The sequence below is a fragment of the Rattus norvegicus genome, chromosome 15 (genome assembly GCF_021556685.1).
Source record: "Rattus norvegicus strain SHRSP/BbbUtx chromosome 15, alternate assembly SHRSP_T2T, whole genome shotgun sequence".
NCBI classification, from domain to species: domain Eukaryota; kingdom Metazoa; phylum Chordata; class Mammalia; order Rodentia; family Muridae; genus Rattus; species Rattus norvegicus.
This window is the reverse complement of record NC_141548.1, coordinates 83338673-83344538: the sequence shown is the minus strand read 5'-3', so window position 1 is coordinate 83344538 and position 5866 is coordinate 83338673. Positions and strand designations below refer to the sequence as shown.

Here is a 5866-nt window from a genome sequence, read left to right as displayed (position 1 = left end):
GGAAAAGTCATGATTATAGTATCTTCCGTGCTAGCCTCTAATGTGGCTAGGAGAGTGGGTAAGGAGAGGAGGAAGTGCTGGGCTGCCATTTCTAACAGCTGGCAGGATATAAAGGAGAGTACAAATTAGATTGGTACTAAAGTGTCACTCCTGGCATTCCAACGCTTGAACCTAATGGGAAGAGTTGCTGGTGTGGGGTGGTGGAGGATGAGGAGGAAGTAATGGAAGACACTCCTCAAGAAACAGAAGCATGACTCAGCTAGAAACAGAAGCATGACTCAGCAAGAAACAGAAGCATGACTCAGCAAGAAACAGAAGCATGACTCAGCAAGAAACAGAAGCATGACTCAGCAAGAAACAGAAGCATGATTCAGCATGCAAACAGGGGCTCAATAACAGCTCAGGGTAGGAAAATGATAATCAGGAAATGTGATGCTTCTGAATTGCTTTAATTAGGAAAGACTTTTAAACAAGAAATGGAAAAGCCTCTGCTAGCCTAGTGTGTGAGGCTATGGGGCATAGGGTAGATGGGATCGGGGTGGATACCATGGAAATAGGACATTAGCAATATAACTACTCTGTCCTCCTTGAAGCAAACCTTGAATAAATCTGAAGCAGAACATTTCTTTAGTTTTCTTTCTGTTGCTGCATTAAGCACCATGACCAAAAGCAACTTGGACAGGAAAGCTTACACAACAGGTCACAATCCATCACCAAGGGATGTCAGGAAAGGAACTCAAGCAGGAACTCAAAAAAAGGCCATGAAAGAACACTGCTTAGCAGATCACTTGCTAGGTCATGCTCAGCTAGCTTTCTGAGCTCATAGTGAACTGGTCTTTCATTTATCAATCATCAATCAAGACTGACAGATGTGGCTACAGACCAGTTTTACTAACACAATTAATTTATTGATTTATTAATAATTAATTTTATTAATGCAATTTTAACATATTTTTACATTTATTATTTTTATGTGTATGTGTGTTTTGCCTGCACCTATGTTGTGCCACATGTGCATGCCATGCTGTGGAAGACAGAAGAGGACATTGGATCCCTGGGAACTGGAAATACAGACAGTTGTGATGTAGGTGCCATGTATGTGATACGTATCGAACCTTGGTCCTCTGGAAGAGCAGTTGCATGTTCTTAAGTGTTGAACAGTCTCTCCAGTCCTTAATGCAAACTTTGAATTGAGGTTTTCTCTTCCCAAGTTGACTACAGGTTTTGTCAAGTAGACAATAAAATCTAACCAGGGTAAATGAAAAGCCAGTCTCTGATAACATGATTTATATAAACAATTGGGGAGTCTTCGCTATTGCTGGTTTAGGTCTCCATGAACACAACAAGACATTAGGCAAAGGGCAGGCTTTCAGAGGCTTATAGATTTGAGAAGGCAGAATTTAATGCCCACTTTACCAAGCTACAAAGAACTGTGTTTGTAAGTTTCAAAGGCATTAAGTTTGGACTCAGCTACTGGACTCAGCTATTTCTAGGGAGCTTTAGTGGCATGGCTGATCCCAATGGTGGGACACGATCCTTACGAAGTAGAATGATTTAGACCAGGGTATATGTTGGGTTTATAGGGTGCTAAAGCACCCAAAAGGTGGTAAGTTTTTTAATAAATTCAAACACAAAATAGAGATGGTCTGGCTCATTCAAAACCGTAAGTGATGTTTTCTGGGGGGGAAATACCAGAAAACAAAGTGTTGTGCTCATAAGCATTGGAAAGTCTTTAAAATACTAATGATAGCTCAGTGAAGGGTAGACAATAGAGGGACTCCCACTGTCCCCACTACAGTGGGAGAGGAAGCCACCTTTCCTACTCCCCTAAAGAGGTAGCCAAGTTTGCCTGCCTGTGAGGACCACTTAGGAGGCTTCTTGTTGGACTGCAGGGTTTGAGTCCCTGACTGTTCTATAGAATAGCTGAGCTTCAGCGGATGTAATGTTGTGATTGCCAAATCAACTTCTGAACATATGTGCTTAGGCTACAGATTACTTATGGAGGGAAAGGGGGGAAGCTCAGAAGAACTCAAGAATCTTGAAGTGTCCACGATTTACTAGGACCCCATTAAATGTTACATAAGCCATACATATTACCCTGAGTTACTCTTCAGTGACATAAGTGCTTGCAGGCTGCACAAGGAACTTTAGTTATGAGTGATCACCCATGCTGGGTGGGCTTTCCAGTAATGTAGCCCAAATCACTGATTCTCCTTCAAGTAAATTCCAGTACCCACTGGTGTATCAAGCTCTATTTCTTTGGCACTGTTTCTTTGGTCTCATGGTGTACTATCAGATGCAAGGAGGAGTCTTAGTGCCTCTCCCTAGGAAAAGTAACACAAAGGGTCCCAAGACTTGAAAACTCACCTTGCTTTAATGAAAAGTAGTTGCTTCTTATCAAGACAGCGCTTCTCAATGCTTACATTCCGTCTGTATGTAGAATTGCTTTAGTGTGGTCCACAGGAATAAGCAAGCCAGTGTTCTTATGGAAAAGAAACAATGGTAGGGGACTTTAATTTTCTCACTTAGCCTTTTAACACAACAAGGTGGCAAATCACTAGCCGTTCTTTACCTGGAACACCTCATAGTGCATTGTAACTAGCAGAAAAGTCCTTGTATCAGACAGACTTGTAGCTGGCTCTTAAATAAATCTTTTTTTTTCTTAAATAAATCTTAGGTGAGAGATGCTCCAAGAGCAGGCTTAGCCAGTGCAGAGTGTTCTTCATATAAAGACCAGTGAGATGGCCTAGCAAAGTGGTTTCTGATTTAACAAAACCTCACAATGCTCTACTACTCTGATGGGCCCATTTGGCCAGGGATTGGCAATGGTTGCATTCTTCTGAAATACATCTGGAAGAGCTGGGCTCAAAAAAGATAAGGTTTGTAAGTTCATGTCCCTGGCATATGATGGTAAACCAACATGCATAGAGGTCCCATCTTTACAGTAAAAAATAAATAAATAGATAAATACATAATAAAATAAAATAAATAAAAAACAAACAAAAGAGTGTAAGGTAAACATTTTAAGTTACTATTTGAACAGCTGGATTCAATTTGTAATATCAAAGTCACACCAAACTGACTCGAGAATAACAACTAAACTAAAAATGAGCTAAGTCACTAAAACCCTTGAAACCCAAAGAAAGCACAAAATGTAGCTGTGCCCTCTTTCTACCAAACCACTGTCTTGGTATTACTATTAAGCAGAGGGCCCTGGTGATAGCTGACAATGCTGCCCTCAGGAGCCATGGTTTAGAGAGGATTTGCAAGGTCTGCTTGCCAAAAGAGAAAACATCTCCAAGTGTTTTCATTCATAATTAAGTATGTTTTCTGGTAGCCAGCTATGAAATTCATAAGATTTACATTGACTCCTTCTGTTCAGGAATAATTGCAGACTCTATCCCTGAATCCCATTCTAGTTCTTGGGTTTTGATATGTGATCTCAAGGGTCACTGAAGCATAAATTCTTTTGGAAACTATGTATGTTTTTTAATAAAACCAAGGCAGATATCTAGGGTTTTCTTACCACCATAATTAACATTTATTAAAAATACATTAATATAAATATGCATGCATATAAATGATATTAGGTATATTTCACATAATTTAAATACATTTATGTCTATAAAATATACCTCGCTGGATGTTAAATACAGTATTTTATTAACATATAGTCACATATTAATGTGATCTTATTTAGGAAATTATCACAGAAGTACATCTGTTACTAGTTAAAATGTCATAGTTTCGATGTGTCCAGTAAGATTGATATAACTTTTGTTTTGTTTTGGGTAAATGTAGACCATTAGCAAGGGGTAATGGAAAGGACCAGTATCAGCAGAAGACACCCCAAGGCCATGTTCTCAATCCAAAGGAGATTGATTTGCCCCAGAGGGACAAAAGGCAGGGAATAAGACACAAAAGCAGGAGAAAAAGGACAAGGGAGAAACGAAAGGAATGGGGTTGGCGAGTGGGGATAGTGGGGATGATATTTGCTCTGGAGGGACAAAGAGCTGCCTCTAGGAAGATAGGAAACAGATGTGGCCCATAGGCAATTGGAAGTTTATGAAGGGAAAGGGGATTCCCTTCCCCCATGTGTGGATAATGTGGTTTGTTTGGGCCTGTTAACTGAGGCAACCAAAAGGGGGACTTCAATACTTTGATAGCTGGACCTTGACAGTCAGCCTCAGGAGGAACAAGTGGCTAAATGAGGGAGTAGACTTGGTGGCTAGCTTTAGGAATGGAACCGAATGGTTTTTAGCAAGCAAGAAGGAATTGGGAAGGACCTGCCAGAGCCATTGGCCATGCTTGGTTTGGCTACAGCGCCATCGATAATATTTGTGAAATTTGAAAACTGTAATTGACCCTTTTCTTGTTTTTTTTGTGACTTGAGGTATTGTAGGTCTCGTTCTTAAGTGAGCCAGCTGGAATGCCAGCTGGAAACCAACAGTGGTACAGCCTGAAGCAGGCAAGGCGGCTAACGCCTCCACAAGGGCACAACATAGTCTTCTGTGGCCTTTTGATCACCTCCAGTTCTTGTTCATACGCAATGGTAATTTCTAGGACAGGTCTCAAGACTGATTACCATTATGGTGTAATAATAACTTTTTCACTTCAGTTAGGAGTAGGTCCGATAGATGGGGCCACTGTGCTCACAAAGGAATGGCTCAAGGAAGCAATTGCAGGTTGCGGTATAACCTTAGAGAAACACTGTGCTTTTTGACTGTGAACAAGAAAAATAGCTAGTCCATCCTATTATCATTTTGAAACACAATTTAAACATTTTATCAGATGTGTTACTAGGAAATACTCCTTTCAAACTTCAATGTAACAAACTGGACGATTAAAATAAATATTTTGAAATCATGAAACAACGATGACTGTAGAAACAGCTCCATGGCGAACCTCACTGGTTGGTCGTCCAAAGAACCTTAGTCACAACTACCTTTAATTCCAGTTCCAGGGAATCCAGCAACTTCTTCTGGGATCCTCAGGCACCAGGCATGCAACTGGTACACAGACATATATGGAGGCAAACAGCCATACACATAAAATAAAAATAATACAATATTTCTTTAACTCAAAGCAAAACAGAATATGTGGAATTAGTAATTCTTAAGTATGTTTAGTACAACTCATGGGGCTTTACTCAGAGAAGATAAGTAAAGAAAGTATAAGTGTTTTATGGGGCTATATGATGATTCTCCTAGAGATTCATTTCTGTGTCTTAAAACTGTCATTCTTTCATAAATACCTAGCATCAATTAACAAGGGGAGATAGTCACCTACTTGTGTCTTTCTAAGGTAAGGGTTTAAGGAGCTAAAATAGAAATACTGAAATTTGATATAACAATATAAGTTACAAGCAAAGAATAGGATGTTTTAAGAGGCTGGATAAAAACATTGTTGGGAAAAGTTTACAATTAGCAATAATCGTGCCTCGGATAAACCTCATTGGCTACGATACTGCCACTGCGCAAAGCTGATAAAAACATTGTTAACAGATAATTCTAAAAATAGAATTTAAGGAGAACCACAGGATTGGGTAATTAGGAGACGCTTATTCTTTGACTATTTTAAAAGAATGGAACTGGTCAACACAGTTTGAAAATAAAAGGAAAGTACCATATTTTCCAGAGTATAGATGATAGACAACATTGTATACAGAGACAGTATACACACACACACACACACACACACACACACACACACACACACACCAGAAAGAAAACTCCTTTAAGGCAGAAGAAACTCGAGGGCTCATAGATGCAAAGAAAGGTATAAAGTAATTTGGAAAAGAAGCTCAAGAAGAAAAGCAATGGATAACACTAAATATTGCCAATGACAAAGAAGGGTCTGGCTTTGA

At 39.5% G+C, this 5866-nt stretch overlaps 1 non-coding gene across 1 annotated transcript; it reads right to left on the bottom strand.

Annotated features, from left to right (window-relative positions):
- Positions 1-5347: 5347 nt before the first annotated feature.
- On the bottom strand, positions 5348-5484 carry LOC120097287 (U4 spliceosomal RNA). The gene has a single exon (XR_015639165.1). It is a non-coding gene; the product is annotated as a U4 spliceosomal RNA (small nuclear RNA).
- Between the last annotated feature and the right edge of the window lie 382 nt (positions 5485-5866).